This window comes from Mesocricetus auratus, unplaced genomic scaffold (genome assembly GCF_017639785.1).
Source record: "Mesocricetus auratus isolate SY011 unplaced genomic scaffold, BCM_Maur_2.0 Super-Scaffold_100676, whole genome shotgun sequence".
NCBI classification, from domain to species: Eukaryota; Metazoa; Chordata; class Mammalia; order Rodentia; family Cricetidae; genus Mesocricetus; species Mesocricetus auratus.
In genome coordinates, this window is record NW_024429266.1 from 29,416,844 (window position 1) to 29,441,454 (window position 24,611).

Sequence of the window (24,611 nt, forward strand, 5' to 3'; positions counted from 1 at the left end):
CTTCTCCTTGGTTTCTATTGATTAAAACTCAAACTCATTTGGTTTTAGAAGTTGAGTTTGAGTCTCAGAGTTTGAGTTTTAGATAATAGGACTGTTTTTCTGCCTGTGTCTATGCATGTCCTTATGTTTATCTCTTTCTCTCTGTATATATATGTATTTCTCTTTTTCTGTATGTGACTCCTGAGTGTGTCTCTTTGTGTATATGTCTTTTTCTGTGTGTGCCTATGTGTGTTTTTGTGTGCTTCTGTCTTTCTATGTGTCTCTATGTATGTATATGTGTACTGTACCTGTGTGTGTATATCTATGTATATGTATGTATGTGTGTGTGCCTATGTGTGTTTCTATCTCTCTGTGTGTCTTCACGTATGTCTATGTGTGTACCTGTGACTATGTGTATATATCTATGTACGTGTGTGTGTGTGTGTGTGCATGCGTGTGTGTGTTCAGGCATTCATGCATAGTGTCTGGTATGTTAATTTCCTCTGGCAGATTTTGTGTATATATACATTAAAGAAGGGGATGTACATAATTCAAGATTTCTAAGTTGATATGGATTAGATATTTTATACATAGTTTAAAAATTTTAAAATCTCATTACAGGCTGAGAAAAAGTCAGTACTTCACAGAAAATATTAACACTTCATTTGACTTAAGACTCAAAAACTCAACAGTAAAACTTTTAAGACTATGAGTAACAATATATTCCTGTAGTATTTATAAAGAATGTCAAGGTGTCTTTAAAATAAGAACATGAATTAATTGAGCAAATTAGATTTGTTTCCCCTGACCCTGTCCAGTCATTTCTGCTACCATTTTTTACTCAGTCTCTTCCTGTCTCTCAGGTGCCTGGTTTTATATTTTCTACCTTGAAAGGGTTCCCAAGGCATCTGATAAGTGTACTTACGTTCAGAAGCAGGTAACCGAGATGGTTTAAAGTTCATTGCATTTCAGTAGAGCAAGATGAGAGGCCTTCCTTGCCCAGCACAGAGTTCATCTCTTCTGGTTGAGCTCCTCATCAGGAAGGAGGCCGTTTCACGTCTGTGTGATTGCTGTTGGTTCTTAACATGTAGAGGCATTTTCATGCTCTTTGAATCATACTGCCCAGGTGACTGCAGCTCTGCTTCTATCCAAGCTTGGCACCTCAAGGTAACTCCATCTCTGTTCAGAGTGCTTTATGAATTATTTCTGATCCTTAGAGTCTTCAGCCTGCAGTGAACAGAGAACGATTGGGTTGGTTTGGCAGGTGATGAGACAAACACACATTTTAGAGAAGTAAGACAACACATTTGAAAACACTTTGAAAAGCATTAGTCTGTGATACAAATACAAAAGATTCCTTGCCAAACTGTGTGATATCTGGCAGGTTAAGCCATTGTACTAAATTTTTAATCAAGGAACTAATTTATAATGGATAAGAAAAGTAGAAGTTAACATGAAAGTGTTGGAGGAGTGAGCTGTACTAAGAATGCCAAATGTAACCATCATACTCTCACACATGCACTCACGCATGCACGCACTCGTGCACACACACACATGCATGTACGCACACATCACATGCACACATACATGCACACACATGCATGCACACACACATGCACACTCACACACACACACTTAGCATTCTGGATGTGGAAGGATGGAAAGATGAGGTGACAGATCAATGGATGATGCTAAAGTGACAATACCCACAGCGTATAGATCAGCTCCAGATGAACAGGCTTGTGACGGGTCTGATCATGTCAGACAAAAAGGAAGGCAGCTCTTCACTGATAAGACAGTAACTGAAAGAAGCATTGCCAAGGAAAACAGCAACAGCCTGTCACCAGGGCCCTGTTGACATAGCTCCTCAAACCGAAGCTTCCTGAAGGAGCCAGATTCCAGAATGGTAGGTCTGACCAAAGCCCTCAACAACACTGTAATTGAAACAGAATCCAGGTAGAGGAAGTACTAAGGTCAAGATTTGTAAGCTACAACTGAATTACAAAGACAATTCTACTTCCTAGTATTCAGACACTCAAGAGTTCTGAGAAAAGTGCCATTATGTGACTTCCTTAATTATGTAATTTATTTAGGTATATTGGTCATGAACCAAAAATGGAACTGCCATGGTGACAAAAAGCACATCACTGGTTTTGGGGAGTGTAGAGAGGCATTCTGAAGGAAGAAGGGGCTGCTAAGGAGTCTGGGAAAGTTGTGGAGGTGGTGAGACTGCTTTTCCCCCTTGATTATGGTGATGGGGTGCACATGTGTATACTTGTGAAGTTATACACCTTAAATATGTGCATTTTGTTCTATATCAATTATACCCTAGGAAAGCCATTAAAATGTTATGCAGCCTTCTACCTAACTGCTGTGAGTTTGTAGCTCATCCATGTGCAGAGGCAGCTGTGTTTTCTCTATTTTTCCTAGGAGTAGAATGGAGGAAGGAGGAAGGACTGTGCCACTGTCAAGCTTTGATTCCTATGCCCTAGGTTTCATAGAGTCATTGGGAAATCTGTCCCTCATTCTCTCTCTCTCTCTCTCTCTCTCTCTCTCTCTCTCTCTCTCTCTCTCTCTCTCTCTCTCTCTCTCTCTCTCTCTCTCCCTCTCTCTCTCTCCCTCTCCCTCTCCTCATACACACTTTTCTAAGGCTACATTACTTTCTGATGTTGTGAAGCAACCAGCTTCATACTTGTTGACTCCTTAGGGGAATTGGTGTTGATCTCTGAGTTCTAATGGTTCTGTTGATTGATAATACACCCTTCATTTAAGACATGAAAATTATGTAGTTAGAGCCCATGCTTTTTAATCTGAAGGTGGAAAAATATTGCCGATCTCCTGTCCCTAGCCCTTTGCATGGATGTGACTTGGCACCTATTTGGTTATCAAGTAGCAGAAGGATAAAAGTCAGACTTTGTAGTATTTTACTGCAATGCTTTGCATTATAAAGACTGTATTTATCACATACTTGCCTTTGGGTTCCTAACTATGCGTATGTTTGTCAAAAGCATCCCTATTTTCTCTGAAAGATCTATTTGTAAGTAACTATGCTTCTGCATAAGCATGTTTCTGAATATATATACATATATATGTATATATGTATATATATGCTTAGCCATAAAATGAGTATAATCACATGGTTTTGCTGATTTATTGTGTGACCTCGACCAGTACATAGCATAGTTGGTGTTTACTTATCTCTTCTTTTTGAAGTATGCTGATGGTATGCTAAGTAATGAATGATAAGTTGACATTTTGAATCAGGAATAAGTAATTTCCCAAAGGATGCTCTAAGTTAGTGGTTCTCAACCTCCCTAATGTTGTGACCCTTTTATACAAAATAATTTATGGTGACCCCCAACCATAAATTATTTTGTTACTATTTCATAACTATAATTTTGCTACTGTTATGAAGAGTAATGTAAATATCAGATATGTAGGATGTCTGTTACGTGACATCTGTGAAAAGGTCATCTGACCCTTAAAGGGAGCAGGACCCACAGGTTGAGAACCAGTGTAAATTGATTCCTGGGTAGATAGTGTTTATAGTTAACTCTTCATTTCTAGTTTATTTTTTCCTCGAGAAAGGATCTAATGAGTCCTAGGCTGGCCTTGTCCTCACTGTGTAACTGAGGATGACCATGCACTTCTACATCCTTTTGCCTCTACATACCCAGTGCTAAGATTATAGGTATATGCCGCCATGACTAGCTTATGTGGTGGTAGGGATTGAACCCACAGCCTTGTATGCTAGCCCAGTAACGTACCAACTCGGGTGCATTTCTGACCCAGCCCAAACTTTCTTTTAGAACACAGTATTCATTAGCTTAGTTTTGGAATTCTTTTATGCCCTTTCTTCCAGATGTTTTCGTGTGAAGGCAGCTGTAGGTCAGACACCATTTCTCCTATAAGTCTTCTGGGGCAGCTTCACACCCATGGACCTTCCTGTGCTCCCTGTGCCTGGTGCAGGCTTCCCAGTGTCACCTGCCACACAGTACCAAAGCTTGGTGTTTAGGGGTTTATCTGATTATTTTATTGCCATGAGTTTCTTGAATTTAAGAGCCATGCCTTGTTTATATTTGTATTTCAAGCACCAGAATATGGCTCCTGGGAAGGGATAAAAAAAGACACTGGTATACACGTCTTCAATGAATGAGTGGGTCCGTTCCCATCTCCATTGAAGTTCGAATTTATGATTGTATTCAGAAATTACGCTTTCATGAGTACAAATAGAGTGGAAATTTGGATTCCACAAAATTTAATGGCATGAAAATTACAGATGAAATTTAATAAAGATTTTGGCTGTTGTTAGGACCATTGCTTCTTGATGTGAATCACTGGATAACTTTCATAGCTGCCTCTGCTGCTGTGGGAATCAAAGGGCTATCTATAAGTGGAGTAAGAAGTGCATTTATATTTTTAAAGAAGGATTCTTTTCTTAGGGAGCTGGCAATTTATATTTCTCATCGTGAATAGCACTTATTTTATTGCCAACATCTGAATAAGACCCTCTCCTTCTTATATTGTTTCAATATCTCAATTCAGAGAGGTAGTTATTATATCATGACTTTGGTAAGAAGTGGATGATAATTCTAGACATTTACATAATAGTCTATTCTGGAGCTAGAAGGACTTCAAAGCTTCAAAATGCTTAAATTCTAACTACTTAAAAATTCTCATGTCGGGGGAGGGATTATGGAGGGAGGGCAGATAATGGGCACCAAAATAGAGTTATATTAGAGGAATATAAGTTCTAATGTTTTACATCTCCTTATGGTGAATGTAGTTCACAACAATTTATTGTATGTTTCATAAAAAAACAGAAGAATTTCAGGATTCTTAATATAAAGAATTAATTAATGCTTATGGAAATAAATTGTTAAATACCCTTATTCTATATTATATACATGTATCAATCATACTTTATCCCATAAATATGTATAATTATTATGCTAATTAAAATATTAATAGAAGTAGTTTTTTGGAGGCCAGTCAGTGAAATGGCTTAGTGAGTAAATTCACTTTCTGTGAACATTTGGTAGCTTGAGTTTGATCCCTGGAACCTATGTAAAGGTGGAAGGAAAGAACTGGCTTCATGGTGGTGTTCTCTGACTCTACTCTTGCATGTGTGCGCAGGTGTATACACACACACATGCAGGAACATGCACATATACATACACATGCATGCACACACACATGCACAAGAAAACACACTTACTTGCACACACACACACACACACACACACACACACACTGTGTTACTTTTCTATTGCTGTGATAAAATACCACGACCAAAAGAAACTTACAGGAAAAAAAAGAGTTTAGGGTTTAGTTTGTCTTACAGTTTCAGACCAAGCGTCCATGGTGGTAAAAGGGCATGGCCATAGGCAGCCAGAGCAGATAACTGACCAATCACATATTGTCAGCACACTGAAACTAGAAGAGCAAATGATGAGACAAGAAACCCTCCAAGCCCATCTCCAGTGTCTACTGCCTCTCTCCTTTTTTTTTCCTTCCCCAGGTTGTTTTTTATTATAGCGTTTTGTCATAACATTAGAAACCAAGCTAGAACAACCTTAAAAGTTTGTATACACGAAGATTCTACATTAGCCTAACTTTGCATAATTGGCATTAAAGTCTCATGAGAAACACAAATTTTCTTTTCTCTTGATGTTTCTTTTCAATATTTTTTGTGTGTATGGCTATTTTGCTTGGATGTGAGTCTGTATATCATGTGTATGTCTGGTGCCTTTGAAAACCAGAAGAAAGCACCAGATACCCTGGAACAGGAGTTACAGATGTTACAACATGCCATGTGGATGGGAATGGAACCTGGGACCTCAGGAAGAGTAGCCAGTGTTGTTGATCACTGAGTCATCTCTCCAGCCCCTCCGTTGATATTTCTTAGTGCTATATTGCACAAATTAATCCTACTTGTAAATTAAAATACATAATTTATTTTGATTCCTAAATAGTGAAATTACTGTTATGCCCACAAGACTGTGTCAAATTCTTTACTTCTCCAATGTTATGAATTTTTAGTTAGAGTTACTATTTGATGTTTATCTTGTTATGCTGCCTCTCTTAAAGGTTCTATAACTTCTCCACACAGAGCCACCAACTGGGGACCAAATGTTCAAATACAGAGCCTGCACGGGGCATCTTTAGCTTTAGGTGACTCTCCACCACCCACAGTTTCCATCCCACTCTAGTGTTTCTTCACTAATAAACTCCGTTTCCACCTTCACATCACATGCGTTTTGCCATGTCACTCCCTCCAGAGCACCCCTTCACCTCTCATGGATACTTGTTTGTTACCTGACCTCTATTGACCTCTACTTCCAACTTGAACATCTGTTTTACTGGAAATTTTGTAATTTCATCTTTCTATGGAGCTGAATATAATTCCTTGGTGTAAACATACCCTTTTCATTTTTCAGTTATCAGCTAGTGGATAGCTGTTCTGATTCCATTTCCAGGCTATTGTGGAGAGAGTAGAATGAATATGGAGTTAGTACTGGGTGATTCTAAGACTAAATTTAAGGTGCCATCTGGATGACTCTTGTAGATAGAATATTCTGTCCTGTCAACCAACTCACAAATAACTACATAGAGACTTATTATTAATTATAAATGCTCAGCTGATAGCTTAGGCTTGTTACTAACTAGCTCTTACAACTTAAATTAACCCATATTTCATATCTACTTTCTACCACATGGCTCGGTACATTTCCTCAATAGAGCAGGTGTTGTGGTAATTCATTCTGCCAATAGTTTTCTACCACCAGGCATGTTCCTCTTGCTTCTCCCCACATCTCTTGGCAACTCTACCCTTCTTCATCCCAGTGCTGCGTCCCTGTCCTAACTTCTTCCTGCCTAGCCATTGGTCATGTAGCTCTTTATTAAACCAATGAGAGCAATACATCTTCACAGTGTACAAAAAGATTATTTTACTACAGACCCCAAAACAACCAAGCTGGATTAATGGGAAGCAGAAACCCCAATGTCCACACAACATAGATGGATCTGGAACTTATATAAAAATGTACAGCCAATGAAAGATGCAGAAGTCTCATTGTGAGTACATGCACCATGAAAAACCAAGTCACCATGTCTTTTCCAAAGATCACCAATCCTATAATAATGGAACCCAATGAGAACAACTTAATAAATTCTAGACAAAGAATTCAAAAGAAGAATTATAAATATGCTCAAAGCCTTCAAAGAAGACACAAATAAATCCTCATTATATTTTTGCTTTAATTTGATAGCAATGCATGGGATATAGACTTAGTTTCCTATTGTTGTTGTCACTGATAATTTTCAATAGTTTTGTTCTCCATTTTGCTAGCTTAAGAGGATTTCATTTCCATTTTGACATCAAAGAACAATACATTGGGCACTTAGAAATCAAAGAAGGGCCACCTGTCATGAAACAATTGAAATATGTCTATTCAGCACTGAAGCAAATATCTAGTCATTGCCCATCACAGCCCAGGGAACTGTTGAAGTCTGAGGTCTCTAGGTGAGCTTGTCATTAGTACAGTCTTAGATCACGTGAGTTTTTGGATAGAGATATTTTATTATTGAATAACAATAAGCTTGTATTCAGCCATATTTGACTTTTTTCACTTAGATGATTTTGCATTTATGATCATAGTAAATGTCTTTTGTTAAGGTTAACTGCAGCTCCCAGGCCACTGAGATGACTTTAGGTCCCGATTTTGTTTTCCAACCTGGTTGCAGCAACTCTCCTATGATTTTTAACAATCTTACCATCTTTGTCCAAATTATTGGGATCATATAGCAAACACTAGTGTCAGAATAGGGCCATGAATTTTCTGGAGCAGCAGGGAGGCCTTGTTCTTCTCTGATTTCTGGGTAGCCTAGTATATGCTATGATGTTGAAATTAAACTAAAATCATATTAAAATCAACCTTAGTGTTTTTAACTGACTTTACTGCTTGAGGCTAACTGGCAGTCCCCTCAGGAAGCAGTGACGTTTTATATCTGTTTCAGTTAAGATGCTTGTTCATTCCCACAAGAAGCCTAGTTGTTCATCTCAAGTTCAGAACATTCAAAACCATACCAGTGAGCATGCTGCCAGAAGACGGATGAGTTTTTAATGAAGACTTACTTTCATGTAGTGGCATTTCAAGCAGGAGAAAGAGAATTGAGAAACTGGGACAGCACTTTGTTATGCAACTTTTCCTGAGAAAGCTAAAAATATGTTCTCAGGAGAATTAATGAATTATAGTGACTTGATGCTAAGCAGTTGTATTTAAATTAGGAATATTTAACTTCCTAATAAAAATCTCACCACAGTGTGAAAGTAGAGACATCCTGTTAGAACAGCTTAGGCTGATTAGCCCATTTTAAAGTACTTGGCTCAGTATGTTAACACAAAGAATCGAAGCACATGGAAAGGTACTACTGTATGACACACCTTTCTACCTTGCATTTCTGAATGGACAGTCTCTTTCTTTTATTCTCTTTTGAGTGAGCTGTTGGACAAATATTATCATTTACCCAGAAAATTATCCACCACCCATGCATTGCCTGCACAGGTAGATATGTTGGATAATGAACTGGTTAGTGACATTAAAACAATGCAAAGTTTTAGTTTACAGTATTATACTATGTATTTACAAAGCAAAATAAAGCAGTACCTTTACTTTCATGGATACATAGAATAATCACCCAATAGATAATGTCACATTCTTTGTTTCAAGCTTCATACAGACAAAAGGAGTCAGAGACAACTATGAGGTAATTTCAGCCTCGTAGGAACCCATGGACTGGCAAGGAGGTCAGAGGCAAAACAGTACAGTGTTGTCAATAAAATCATAAAGCTATCATCTACACTCATAAAACCATACTTGTTTCTCTTTCCAGAGCTGTAACTAATTTCCTCTATGTTATGGGAGGGATACATGATACAGATGAGTGCCATGGGCAGAATTAGTGGAAAATTCTGTGTTGAAGTGCCTTAGCTGAGTCTTAATGTGCAGAAGCTAGGTGTGTGTGTGTGTGTGTGTGTGTGTGTGTGTGTGTGTGTGTGTGTGTGTGTGTGATCTGTATATTTGGAAGAACAAAGAAAGGAGTGGTATTCCTGGAAATAAGTTCAGGTAAAAACCTGAAGGGAAGACACCAATGCGATTTGTTTAGTATACAATGCGTTTTGGTGAATATGAGATGGGAGTCATAATGAAACCTCCAACTACAAAGGGAGCTTACCAAAACTGTTAAAGTGAGGGGTTGATACAGGGATTGTCTATACCGATGGATTGCTGTGATGTTCACTGGAGAATCAGTGATACAACTATGCGATTCAAGTATGCAACTATGATGCCTGATGAGAGGTGACAAGAGCTCTTCTGTTTGAGTGTTTGTAGGAGGGATTTAGAAAGGCAGGCAAGAAAACTTAAGGAAGTAAATTCATGTAGACATATATGTGTTATTTAGTGTTTGTTAGGTTTACTTTATATAGTTTATCCTAATATTTTCAATAGATATTTTAAGAATAGTTTTTCTAGTCAATTATCATGGTATAATATTACAACGACACCCAAACTAGTGAACTGTAGACATATATGTCAACATGGATGAATCTTAGAAACAAAATGTTGAATGTTGACTTAGAGTAGGTCCCAGGTGAACTACTTAATTTTTATAGAGCTCCAAAATAAGCAACATGAGATGATATATGGCTTAGAGACACATGCGTATATAAAACTATATATGTAATAAGTCAATATGAAAAGGGAAATTGCTAAACAAAGGAAATAATTAACTTTCATGAGGAGAAGGATAAGGGGAAAGATATAGAAGTAGGGGTGAAATAAATTAGATATTCCTGGCTCTTATGATGGGTTTCTGAGTATGATTTTATTTTTATCTTTTGTGCATGTTAATTTGTTCTTCTGTATCATTAAATACACTAAATTGAAAAAGAAACATAAGTAGAAACAAGGATAAGCTGCTACTAGGCTTCTGGCTTGTGTTATTAGCTCAGCAATCCTTAGTTCAAATGAATAAAGAAAAAAGAAGGTTTCTTTCTGGAAAATGGTGGATGGGTTGCTTGGAGTGCATACAAGCAAATGGATAAAAATCTAGACTCAATTTTCATATTTGTAAGTCTTTCAAGCTCTTAAGTGGATAAAAATCTCCAAAGAATGATTAAAAACAATCATTGCAAAAGGGAGATCTCAAGGTGACTGTGCAATGAAATATGAGAAGCAAGAACAACCTATGCAGATGAGGATATACAGTGATATATAGGAAGCCAAGAGGTAGAGCTTGGTAAAGGAGGGCTGAATATCAGTGTCAGATACAGCCAGCCCACCTAGAAAGACAAAGCTTAGGCTTAGGTGTGTGCTGACCTAGTCAACTCTCTTCCTAAGCAGTGGATACAGAGTAAGGAAGTGGAGATGGGACAGTGGATGTAGATCACTTGGTGAAAAGGTATAGAGCATTGGCAGGAAGTGAGCGCACTGAGTTGAATAGTGTCTTCTCAGAAGTCTCTGTTCTGCAAACTCAGAATGTGTCAGTGTACTGGTTTATTGAGGTAAGAGGAGAATCAACTCAAGTTAAAGCACAGAGACTGGTTTCCTTATGATGTGAGGGAACTTTGGACTTGGACATACAGGGAGAATGCATGTGACAGGAGAGGCAGAGACTGGAGTGAAGAATTCTTAAAACAAGACAAGTACCAGCAAGGCTTTCTGGCCTTGCTAAGAGGCTGGCCTGGGGCATAGAGAGTCTTTAGAGAAAGAATGTCCTTGCCAACATCTTGATTTTGAAGAACTGGATTACAGAATTGTAAAGAATATAATGAAATTTCTGTAGTCTTAACCCACTCTGATTGTGGTTCAGCTCCAGAAACACATGTAATCATTAATTATAAAAGTGATAGCTAGTATGTAATTAGGTAAAGGGACTGCAGTTTTTCAGACAGTGATGAGGCAGTGTATTTTCCATGATAGTGAATGAGTTAAGAGAGAGGGAAAAATACAGGAGGGATTGACAGTGTTTGGTTCTGGAGGTTCCAAGAGGAAATAGGCTGAAGTCAATTATTTGGATTTAAAACATAAAGTATGTTGTTTTCTGAAGAAATAAAAAAAGCTTGAGTTCGATAATAGTTACATTTGTAGGTGAGAGAAAGATCAGTAAGTTAAAAAGTAGCATCCTAGATGCTTGTCAAAAGGATCTTAACAAAATAATTTCTACTGAGGATGGGTGTGGAGAGGAAGTTGAGATAGAAAGAGTGGTGATGTGGAGTAGCTACTAAGGATCAGGAAAATGACCAGAGACCACATATGACTGATAGTTAGTACCCAAGTTTGAAAACTATTAATGGTTATAAAAAATGGGCTCCACTATTATAGTTCCAGAGAGCATTCAGACTTATGGGTTAATATCAGAAAAAGTGGGTTTTAGAGTTCAGCTAAGGCAATGCAATGAAAGGATAGTGGTACAAGGGAGAAGAAAAGAGATGAGGTGCATGATCAGTAGTGTTCCCCTAAAGACCTGTTAAAAACCAAATAAACAGAAAAACAACTATAACATAAGACCAACCAGTGGGTTGTCCAGACCCAATCCCTCTTCTGTTTGCCTGTCAGTTGCTTTCAGAGAATAGAATATCAAGAATAAGTGACAAGTATTAGAAGGATTTTGAGTGATAACACTGTGGCAATGTAGATTCACTAGTTACAGCACATCTATTATTATGCTGATGCTTATGTTAGTTATATGGTAAATCTCTAATTTACTGGTCAGATTTTTCTGTGCACATAAGAGTGATCAAAATGACAAGTCATATGCATATAGTATGCCAATACTTTGAGTATAGAAATCATATGCATAGTATTTTATTGTAGTATGAAACATTCCTGGAAATATAAAAGATATTTTCTTCAGAGTTGTTTACTTTATTCAGAATACTTGGATTCAGAACATTGTAACTAGAAACTGCTCTTGCACTTCTGAGCATGTGTTAGTGTAAGAGGTGAGAAGGGTGAGTGGAACTCACAAAGGAAGCAGAGGTCTTGTCCCACTTGCTCCCTCAATGAGTTCTCATCCCTGGGAAGCCTAACTGTGGCACCTTTAACGAGGCCAACTTGAAATATACAAAGAGCTGTTAATGCAGATCGAACCATCAGCATTAAGGGAGAGAAAATATTCTTAGGAAAAGGACAGTACTTCCCCCCAAATATTTCTTCAGGCTTCCTAAGAGGGAGATGTGAGCTCACAACATTTTTGATGCCAAATGTGTATATTTTCCATGCCAAGCCATTTTCTATTCCCTGTAGACACCAATTGGATGGTCTCTAATTTCATTCTGACCTGGGATTACAATGAACTCCAGTGTTAAGGCCTCCATCTCTCAAGACTGCCCTCAGTTTTGATACCAATCTTGAGTACTGGGTCTCAGGTGACACGATCTGGCTTCACATTGAATGTTTTCACAACTCCTTCTTGAGGTTTAATGCTTTTTCCTTAAAGTGTTCATAAAACTCAGGGAAAGAGTTTAAGTTTACTGGTGATTATGAAAGATACAAGTGATTGGGGCAAGCAGCTAGAAGAGGAGGCACATAGATCAATGCTTGGGAGTTGCTGTCCCTGTGGAGCTGACATGCAGCATCCTCCCTGTACATGGATGAGTTCCCCAGTTTGGGAGTCCTATGATCCCTTTAGTTAGAGTTATAGTGGAAGTTCTGCTCCATTGGCACTATTGATTAATCACTGGCCATTGTTGATCAATCTCCAGATCCATCTTGAAATTCCTAGGGGTCCATTAATAATTTCCTCTCCAGCATGTATAGTTAAAAGGGATTGTTGGGAATAGCACCACATGTTACTCTTGTCCCAAAGAGTCATAAAACACCAAGGACTTCAGGATCTATGTTAGGAAATATGGGCAGATGTATATTTCTTAGGATGTTTCATTGACCAATCAATGTATACAGATATTACCCATGAAGATTCCTTGCTTTCCCAGGTGGACTTCCCAAACAGTGTTTAAGTGTCTTTAGGGTGACTTATTTTCCTGTGTGATTATGTACCTTAACGATGTAGGTGTCTAGATTGGATAGGTTGTTACTGTGGGCTGGTGCCTTTTATGGCTTCATTGTTTTCTTAGCTGCATGATTGGAGCCCCTTTGGAAGATTTCTCATTGAGCATCTCCTTGCCCTACCCCTATATGAGCCGAGACGCCTGGGCTTCACAGATCATTCCTTTCTCTGAGACTGTGGTTGTTATCATCTCAGGGAAGTGAAGAGGGTTCAAAATGTAGAAAAATTGGTTCTTAAGATGCCTGTTCTCTGATTCTAGGCATGGTACCAATCACATATGAAAGATTTCCCTTGTAACTCAAATGCTCTCCCATGAATATGCAGCCTGGCATGGTAAAATGACCCATTTTCATGCTAACCCCTGTGTCAACTTTGGTGACTTGATAGAGAAATCAGTTATTCTTGGTATCCTTTGCCATGCAAGGGTTTTGAAGATCGAACAAGGTGGTGTGTGGTGGCTTGGATGAGAGTGTCCTCCCCAGGCTCATATATTTGCATGCTTGGTCCCCAGTTGATGAGCTTTTGGGGGAAAGATTAGGATGTGTAGCTTTGTTGGAGGACATGTATCACCATGGGTGGACTTTGCAGGTTCAAAAGTCCACACCTGAACTAGTGTCTCTCTGCCTGCTGCCTGCAGGTCAGGATATACAGCCTTCAGCTACCACACCAGCACCATCCCTGTCTGCCTTTCATCATGGTGATCATGAACTCTCTGAAACTATAAGCAAGTCCCCAATTAAATGCTTTCTGTTGTAAGATTTACCTTGGTCATGGTGTCTTTACAAAAATAGTACAATAAGACACAATGGAAATCAAAGAATTTTGAGTGTCACACATGCTAAACATGTGACAGTTTCTCAATTGTTATTTTTTTTCTGCTGTTGATGCCTCTATGAAAGATGATTTTGTGGTCACAGAAACAGCTTTTTTCTTTCTGTCAACTAAAAATGTTGGTCACAAGGGGTTTTTATAGTGGGAGTGGAAGGAAGGCCATTCTTATGTTAATGTATTTCCTGAGAACAAATCTCTTGTGCTTCACTGGGACAATAGGAAAGGTGCCCTGAAGGTAAAATCTCACCCACTTGAGGCTCCACATTGTGAACACCCAAATTCATCTAAAGGAAGAAAGCCTAGGCTGGGAGGTTCCCTGCTCCTTGAAAGCAACTGCTGAGGAAAGTATTTACCTAGTTTCAACATCTAGAAGTAGCTACAGTTGTTGTCTAAGGGAGAGGTTCTCCATCTTGATAGTGATGTCTGTATGGTACCAGTTTAGAAGGCACTGAAGATGCATGAAAAACTATGGAGTCACAGAAACTAGTTGATGCTGGGCAATGTGTGGCATAGTCCTTGCAAAGAGACCCCGGGAGACTAGTGCACGAAGTAGTGATGGTAAAGCCTAGTTGCAGTCAAGATTCTGGGATATTGGAGATGTCAGGACCTCCTTGGGACACCCTCCAAGGAGAGAGAGCTTTGGGCAGGAGGATATATATGTATGTATGTATGTATGTATGTATGTATGTATGTATGTATGTGTATATACAGCTAGATGGGTAGAGTTGGACAGGTTATGTTATCTATGTTGGGAGCCCAGATGCGGGATATAGAACTGCAGAATTTGATGTTTATCCTACTAAAGACTGATTCTACTTAGTTCTGATAATTTCTTCCTGTACTTTGATTTTTCTGTTTTCAAATAGGAATGTTTACTTTTGCTGTTGTATGTTGGAAATATGTAGCCAGTTTTTTATTACATAAGAGCTCACAGTTGAGACTGCACTTTTAAAATGTTGGAATTGTTGAAGACTGTGGAACTTGTACAGTTGGTCTTAATTCATCTTAAATTCATTATCATCTATGGTAATGATCCTGTGGGGACAAAGAGGAGAAGGTTATGGCTTTAAAATAGTGTGTTTTAGTGTCAAGTTGACAAAGGTAGAGTTATAACAGAATCTAGGAACACCTGGGAAATGGTTCTCTGGGTATACCTTTAGGGGATTATCTTGAGCTGGGGAGATTTCTCACTGTTGGTGCTTCCATCCTCCAAGCTGGAGACCTGAACTGTGTAAATGGAGAATGGGAACTGAGCATCAATCTAGCATTTATTGTTCTCTGTTTCTGATTGTGAATGCAACATGATTGGGTGGTCTAAGCTCATGCATCCTTGACATCCTCACCATCCTTTATCCCTTAAGTTGCTTTTGTTAGAGTATTTTACTGTAGGAAGAAGAAAAGAAACAAAAGCAAAGACAATTATTTTGGAAAACATTGTTAGATATTTAAGATGTCTCTGCTATGCTTATTTTCTATAGGAAGAAACTGGGGCATACAGACATTGTAACTCAGCCAGGATAAGAATACCCCAGGAGTGGATATTAACATGAGGCAATGTATGGCAAGTTACTCCATGGCTTATGTAACATTTTTTTAAAAAAAGATTATGTCTATAGGGCTTTTCCTTTAAGTAGTCTGAGATGATCTTTGAATGGTTGGTTACTCTCTTGACCCAGAAAACCCTACAAAATCATGCAGGTCGAGAGTTCAAATTTTCATGTTCACTTTGAACACCTTTGAAACATCAAGGGTATGCACATCCTAAAAGCCACCGAAAGATAGCACTTTAGGGAAGCAGTGTATTGCATTCTGGTGATATAATAGTGGAGTAGGTAGGTGAGCCCAGGCTAAACTAGCTGGGTGCAGGGTTGATGGTCCCAAAAGAGTGTTGAATTTTTGTTATCCATGCTTATAAATGCTTATCTTAAGGGCTTGGATGCAGATCCTAGTCAGTGACATCTGCAACCAAGCACTCGGATGCTCTGCTTGACTCACAGTTCGCACAAGCTGTCCCATGTGTGAGCTCCCCTGCCATACTGGAGTAATCCTTGCTGACAAAATCAATTGTTCCTGGAGCAAAGGAGAGGCTTCACAGGAGAAAAAGAACCCCAGAGGAAACTGGAGAAGCAAAAAGAAAGCACAGGAATAAACTCAGCCTAAAACAACATAGATAAAAGTAAAAGAATTCATGTAGAGCTCTGGGTGTGGCAGCTAATGACTGTGATTTCAGTACTTAGGAGACTGAGGCAGGAGAATTGCCATGAGTTTAAGACCATCCTGGGTTACATAGTAAGGTACAGGCTATCAGAGCTATAATGTGATGATATTCTTCAAAAAAAAAGGAAGGAAGGAAGGAGGGAAGAAAGAAAGAGAGAAAGAAAGAAAAAACATGCATGAAAGAAAACATAAAATTATTCATATTTGTTTTGAATGTGATCAGTGGAACAATTTTTGGTAAGTTGTGTAACCACCCTCTAAATTATCTTTGGGATGAATATGAATTTTTGCATGCAGTGCTTTCTAGCTTACATAATTCTGCATTTAAAATCAGAAGTATTCACATTGGGGTTGTGAAGGGCAATGCTGTATATATTGTATATAGCTATCATTTCCTCTAACTTTCCTTGTCATTGTTTGTTAATGACCCTCAATTAGCTCTTCAATTTCTTCTTTTAAGACACTAACAAAGAAGAATTAGGCAGCTTTTGTCAAAATTTAGTTTTTTCTTCCCTGTAGAAAACTTTTTCATAACAGCTTCTAGCAATCAAATGAAGTGCTCGTCAAATGCTATTGCTTTTATGTTGTTCATTTAGAAATAATGACCTCCATTTTTTATGTTCTTGTACAAAATGGGAGATACTGGTTTATGTGCATTATCTCACAACATTTATGGGCATAAAGGGGTATGTTCCATCTCTTACACTCTTTCACAAGGCTTTATGCCTTCATTTATGCATTCCACACACATACAGTTTTTATTTGATACTGTTATTTGCCTACTTGGTTTGCCCCAATTCACTTTCGACTTGTCTTTATGATTTTATTAATAATTGACTTATAATATTGAATGTTCTCCTTTCTCTTCTTGGCTCTCTTTCATTTTAAGGTTATTTCTTCTGTGTAGACCAGACTGGTATTGAACTCCCAGTCATTTTGCCTCAGCTTCTCAAGTGCTGGGTTATGGGCATGAGTTGCCACACCCAACTTCTTATTTTGGTTTTCCTCCTGTTCTGTATATGCTCAGACTCTTCCTTTCCCACAAATCCTGTGGAGCCCATTTCAGCTTTATATGACCTCTCTGCTTTGGAAACCTACATAAAACAGCACACTGCACCATTCACCTGCCAGATTACAGCCATGGTCTTATTTTTCTTGAGCTACATTTAAATCTATTGTTCTCTTATCCAGATTTGTTTTCTTAGTCCAACCTGGCTGAGTTCTTCAGTGTCACAGAATGGTTTGTGCTCCAATAGTTGTACTTTCTTAGTAGTTACAGATTTTCATATGGCTAGAAATCTCAGTCATCAGCTAAAAGGAATTATTATATAATATCATGAAAAACAGGCTGAATTCTGAAAACCTAAGGTGTGTAATGTATGATCGAAAGCTCACCAAAAAGGAAAAAATCCAAAACCATGTCAAAAAGACAGCAGGTTTTGGAAGACTGGATATGTTTTCATGATGTTAAACTTCTTACTAGAGAGGGCCGGGATGTCCTCATGGGAGTCTTTAGTTAGTCTATGACCAATTAGTTCAGATGGGGAAGAGAAAGCACATGTAAAGACCATAGAAGCAGCTGCTCTTAAAAGGAAGCTCTTAGGAAATGCTTTGTTGTGTAATGACGAATGAGAAAACAAAGTTCAATGCATCAAGAGAAAATCTCGAAAGAATATTCAAGATGTCAGAGTCTTTGAAAATCTGCCAACACCTCAGTTTTCAAGCATTTGGAAGCACTGTCTCATCTGTTCTTTTAGTCATTCCTGTGTGCAAAAGGAATGCCGATCTGAAACTATAACAGATACGCTTCTGATTCTCTGAACACACATTATAGTATTGTCTTGAGTGTTCTCGAACTTGTTGCTTAGCCTCTTACATTTAATTTTATTATCTATAAAATGAGAACACTACCTGTAACAAGATTTTTGAGGTTGTTTCTATGTACATAATTGCATAAATAATATATTCATAAAGCCTTAAAATGTTAGGGACAGAAAAGCATTCCCCATGGTGGAGTGATGAAGGGTTTTAATGAAGATGACATATGAATGTTATTTTGCTACATTAGGTTTTGATAGGCACAGGTTTTAAGTATGATAATGTTTATGGTCTTGCAGGGAAGCTGTTAGAATGACATTTCTTTAAAGACTCTGAAATTATTTGCAAAGTATTTAGTAAATGCAAGTTTGCACCTTTGTGTGTGTGTGTGTGTGTGTGTGTGTGTGTGTGTGTGTGTGTGTGTGGTGAGAGTTGCCATGGTCTTGAATTAGTCATCCATGATCATAGAAATTTGACAGAGGGTGGGGCATGTGACTCCTTCACATTCACTAATGCCCTGGTTTGAAGGAGAAGAGGTGGAGGGAAAGAGGCAATGTAGAGAACAGGATTGTGAAGAGATGAAAACTGGAAGCTAAGGATGGAGGGGCGTGAAGGAGTGAAGATCAGGGCCTGCAAAGAGGATTGTCTTGTCCCTGAGAACCAGAATACTCGCCTTTAAATCTTGGACCACTCTCTTGAACCTGTGTCCAGAGACGATCTGTAACCTCCCTGAGATGAAAGCATTTGCTGTCTAGATTCTTACATGTGTGTTTTCAGTTTCCTTTTTAAATGAGGGACTTCTTAAGTGTCTTGTTTATTATAATTTTTGAGGTCTTGTCACTAGACACTAGGTAACTTCAGGGACAGAAGCAGACATGGATGTTCTCTTGTCCTCACAGCAGCCCAGGAAAAAAGACATTGGTTTTTCCAGTGAGGAACTGAGGCTTGCAGAAGTTGAAATGACTTCCCAGGTTACATGATGAAGAAATAGCATTAATAATCACGAGGTTGACTCTAGAGCCTGAGTCATGTAGAATACAGTACAGGCTTGACTGACTCTATGAGAAAAGGGAAACCTACTTTTGTTTAGGAATGATTTATGTATGTATCAACTTACAGTTGGGAGAAAGACAATACCAATATTAAATAAGAGTCATTAAGTAGTAGAGTGTATCTCTAAGTGAGTTTTTCATATGATGACATTGTTATCAAGCTTCTTTTTCATTAGTACTCACAAGATACACATTATTTTATTTTTAACTATGAATATGTGTACAAGTGTTCGAGCCTTTGGACAGGTTCATGCAGAGCCTGGAGAGTATGTCTTATCCTTCTAGAGCTGGAATTACAGGCATTTGTGAGCTGCCTGATGTGGATGCTGGGAAACAAACTTGGGTTATCTGCGAGAGCTGTCTATGTAATGAGCTCTCATTCCAGTCCAAGACAGTTTCTAAAGACTTTCCATTTTTAAAATTCCTATAATTTTTATATTATGCAAAAAATTATTGTTTTCCATGCTGGAACCTCCTTTAAAGGAGGTAAGTAAATTTATGGGTTTTCTACTAATTTCCATCAAGAAAACTGGTGACTGTTATAGCTAAGGACAAATATCCATGCAAACTGAATTGGAAAACAGTAACACTAAATGTCAGATCCTGACTTCAATTTACTTCCCCCTATTAGTGCTTTCATTGGTGTTGCTAGCATCATCTAACCTGATGATATAATATATATGGTTGTACTAAATACTGGGTGTTTTTACAACAACATCTTTGAATAAAAATAATAATAAAACCAACAAAACAAACTGAGAGCAATAAAAGCCCCAATGACTTTACAATGTTATAAATTTATTTCTGTTTAGATATTTCATATATTAATTAATATGTCCTATTGAGCTTTCTTTATTATTTGCCAATACTTAGCTTTACCTTTTATATAACCTTTCAATAAATTTATGATCTGAGTCACAGATAATTTTTCCATTTATGAAACAAAGACATTTGTCAAAATAATGTTTTTGAATTTTAATTTTATTCAATTTCAAATATGCTCAAGAATTTATAAGATAAAATATTTTTATTCTTTTGAAGTTTTTTTTTACAAAAACATGTACTCTCATTATCAAGATATTTTACCTTGACTAGCTAGATATTATATGGGCACAGCACAACTGATGATATTTTGTAAGACCCCAACAATACCGATATGATGGCTGTACTAAGACAGAGTAGAGAAAGTGTAAGGATCTCTAGGTTTTTTTGGGAGACAGAGTCACATGTAGCACAATTCTAGCTTCCAATTCTTTATGTAGCTAAAGATGATTTTGACATTCTGATCCTCTGTCTTCCACCTCCCAAGTGCTAGGAATGTAGGCATGTGCAACCACCCTATTTACCTGGTGGTCAAAGCTAAACTCAGAACTTCATACATGCTAAGAAGCCTGCTCTACCAATGAAGCTACTTCCCCAGACTAGGATATTTTTAAAAATTTAATGTTTCTTTTAGAGCAAGTGTTTCTCAAAAAAAATCCTAATGGTTTTAGCTAACCACTCATTATGTAGAAAATAAAAATAAACAACTCCTTTAAAAGGCAAAGCATTGGCAACTGCAAGAACCCATGACTATACCCTGGTGACAAGAGACATAAAGAAATTAAAAGCAGAGAATTAGACAAAAAATTTTTATCCCAAAAGTCACTGAAATAGCAATAAGTGCTTAGGTTACACGTAGAACTCTTTATATTTCTGGAGACTATACACCATATACTCACTTTCTGTCAATTTCCATGGCAACATGAACTGATTTTTCTCTTTTCATCATCTTTTAGTACTATTGAATATTTTATTCTTGAGATTTACTCTGTTTTTTAGATTTAGATTCTCGCTTTTCCATTTGGCCTCTCTATCAGGTTTGCAAACACATGATCTACCTGACAATGAAGGTTTTACCTGCCCAAGTTTCTTCTGGTGTCACTTCATACTCTCCCTTTGATAACCTTCAGCACTCTATTGGCTTTGATTAATCTTTGGGTCTCACAGTTATGACTCTTGGGACAAAATGCTATGCTTATTTCTAACTGATTACTTGGGAGTCTATCTAGATATCTAAAAAATAACTCAGTCTCTATTTACCACAAGCCACATTTGAGATTCTTTTTCCATTTACAAACCTCAAGCCTTGTCCCACATGTGTTGATTCATTCATTGTTTTTACTCTGTTTATCCATCAATTCAACAAATATATACAGATTATACAGCAGATGTATTTCACTGGTGCCACTGGGGGAAGAACACGGATAAGATCAATAGTGTTTCTAGTTCTTATATTGTTTCTAGAGCTTATATTGTTGTGGATGAAGACAGCCAGTAAAAGTGAACAGGCAAACAAACAAAACCACCTCACATAATGACCACGTTTACCAAGAGACTATGTCAGATAAGGGGATGGAGTGTTGATGAGGGATACCGAGCCACACCAAGTATTCAGGGAAGGGAAGTCGTATGATACTTTATTAGAGAGAGAGAGAAGTCACTTACATGAGAAGTCGAGAAGTGAGGTCAGCGCTTTGCTGGTCTCTGAACTCAACCACATCCCCGAGAGAGAGCATGACCCCTCCTTCCTTGACCTTTATCTCTGCCTCCCCAACCCACCTGAGACCTAACGGGCATGGTGAGTGCTGTGGGTATGTTAGATCTCTACCTACAGAGTATGACTCCAGTTAGCCTGGCCAGGGAAGCCTGTCTAATGGATTCGTATTTTGAATGAGAAACAAATGATAGCAAGGAACCACGTGTGCATAGGTCTGGAGGAAGAACATTCCTGAAGAAGAGCAACTTCCCATGCTGGGTTGAGAATGGATTGAGTAGAATCAGGAAGACCAGTCAGGCTGCCTGTAGGCCATCCAGGATGGAGGAGGAGCGGGCTTAGGAGCTGGGTGGCAGTGGAACATGAGAAATTGTCTGGGGGAGAGCAGAGGGAAAGAAGGAAAGCAGGCATGGCTCTGGTAGTGATTCAGATATGGATGCATTCAGATTTTGGTTGGAGGAACTCATGAATGATGAGGGGTCAGGGCAAGGGGAGTCAAGAATTGAGTTTCATATGGGTTCATTTTGAGAAATCTATTAGTCCAGTAGAAAATGCTAATCATTAAAATTAGACATAGAAAAGTATGGCAGTCAAGGGAGAGCTGAGGCTGGAGAAATGAATTTAGGACACACACACATATATCCACATATGTATACACATATGTCTGTGCATGTGTGTGTCCTGTATATATTTTCAAGGCTCTGAGATATGATGAGATCACCTAGTGGACGGATAGTAATGACAAAGGTGAGAAGCTCAGGAGGGAAGACTGGGACACTGACATCTGGAAGTGTGAAACACAGAAAAGTGTGAGCTATGGACAAGTATCTGGATTGGTCACCAAACAGGGGAAGTGGGAATAATAAAGTCAAGGGAAGAGAATGTCTGGGGGGGGGGGTAGTCCTGTTAGGTGCTGTGGACACTTGCAATGATTACCATGATCTTGCTGCTGCCCATTTTAGTATTTAGAAGGTGATTTAGTTCTTGTGTTTTGCATGAATAATAGAAATAGGAAACAGTTGATTTCTGTTATGTTTTATTAGAGGCTTCCTTGGGGGTGTGTGTAGCACTAACTCCACTATGTAAGAATAAGTTGCTGGTTATTAGCGTGTAACTTTGCATGACTGAGAAAGATATTCAATACCAGTCCCTTACCTGTGCTTATTCCTGTGAAGTGTTATTCTTGGTCTCATAACCAGCACACTGGCAAGTTCTACAGAGACACTGAGACTGGACATGCTGGCTCAACCCCACTCAGGCCCTAGACAGAACCAGCTGCCCCTTAGAAACACAGCTGGCAAGGTCACTGTTGACTGGTGAGGTGGCATTGCTGTTTAGCTTGAGCCTGAGTACTCTTCCCCTGACTTTGGCTCAGCCTTACCTCTCACGACTGAATTCACATCTTGGTTTTCTTACTAATACCATTTGGTCCATTTGGGATCCTGAGTTCTGTTCCAGTTTCCTACTAGCCCCTAGTTTCTGTGTCTGGTCCCTGATTCTTGTTTGGTTGAGGCTTACCTTCTATGAAAGATTGCCTCTCCTTACTTCTCCCGCCATGCACCACTGTTTTAAACTTCTAATGGGAACTTCACTTTTCACCCAGTAATGACCCCCTGAGGGTTTTTGCATCTTTAGAGTTCCCGCCCCCCCCACGCTAAACTTTTCCTTTGTTTACCTTAGCAATACAATTGAGTTCTCCTTAGGATCTGGGTCCTACACATCTAATTATTCCACCATTCTAGCCCCTCATTTTCATGCCTGGGTAAAAGATTGCTTTTTAAAACAATTGCCATCCCTCAATGGTATATGCAAAGTAGCTTCCTTTAAAAGAGACGGAATTCTGCAGATGGTCATGGACTGTACTAGGTATTAGGGAAGGACAGAGGCAATCAATGTATCCTCTGCCTTTGAGGAAATATGTCTAAAAGTATAGACATACAAAGGTATTTGCTACATTCAGAAAACCAAGCTAATTGTGTTGGCAGAGTTTCTTGCTTATGTGATTCACACATTCTATTTTCATTGGAGCCCTTTGCTCATAAAACTGCATTATCAGAATATTTCAAAACTAAGGCAGCAGATAAAATACCAAGGACCATAGATCTCAGAATAAAGATTGACAAGAACTTGCACACTAGCTCTCCATAATTGTTGCTCTCTAGTTAACCTTGAGTAATTGAAACATGTATGTGTTTTCCCCGTGGAAGGGGCATATTGGAAACATTTAAATTCTTATGGTCATGCTGTGCTTTTCACAGATGATTGGAATGATGCCCAGGCATAAACTGTCTCATCTTTCCCCCACACAGTTTGTCAGCTGTTTAACCTAGCATAATTTGTTTTTTCATTTTCAGTCAAAACGACAGTGCTAATTGTTGTACAGGGAACCAAAACTAAAAGAGTCATAGTTCTGGTTTAAAGGCTACTCTTCCCATTATCATTGTATGGTATGAAGTGTACCCTGTCGATGCTTCAGTACAGGCTTATGCTAACATTCAGAAAACAGGAAGGGCATTTAAAACTAAGGGTTCTGCTCTGTGAAACTGAAGAAGTAAGAATTTCTGTAAGAAAGGTTCTACTGCCCCAAATTAGAGTTTCACGTGCATTCCCAGGGCTTCGGGCTTATGTGCACACAGTCTTCATCTTTTATGTTGGCTCATGGTAAAGATACTGAATGCACTGTCTGTTCAGATCCATCCTGGCATTGTTTTGTGTCACAGCCTTCGGGGTGAAAAGAACACTGTGGATGTGGCAGGAGAGCTCATTACTGGAAACTGTGCTCTTTGAGAAAGAACGCATCTCAGAATCATAAAATGAGGTTGTGCCTGGTAGACCTTCAAGCAAAATCATTTACCATTGTATACAAAAGTGGCAGAAGGTGCACTTTTGCCGGGTCCTTAAAGTCTCACTGCTCAGTGGCTCAAAAACCTTTTTTATGGAGTTTAGTTTAGGATCAGTTAGAATTTCCTTCATGCCCAGACTCATACCTAACTAATTTCCCTGAATGAGTGGTACAATGGTTTTGTGATACCCCTCTCTGAGCAGGGACGTACACATTTTAGACTTTGCATTGCTCACTAGGATTTACTTGAAAATTGTGACAG

General features: G+C 38.5%; 1 protein-coding gene and 1 long non-coding RNA gene across 12 annotated transcripts in view; one reads left to right on the top strand and one right to left on the bottom strand.

The window, feature by feature from the left end:
• The window catches only part of Dnm3 (dynamin 3), a 453,602-nt gene that overhangs the window by 88,665 nt on the left and 340,326 nt on the right, over positions 1-24,611 (top strand). The gene's annotated exons all lie outside the window — the stretch shown is intronic.
• Positions 1-24,611, bottom strand: part of LOC121136845 — a 42,063-nt gene that overhangs the window by 14,955 nt on the left and 2,497 nt on the right. Inside the window, exon 2 of the long non-coding RNA XR_005874004.1 lies at positions 905-1,206. This is a non-coding gene — a long non-coding RNA (uncharacterized LOC121136845). The remainder of the gene's footprint in view (positions 1-904; positions 1,207-24,611) is intronic.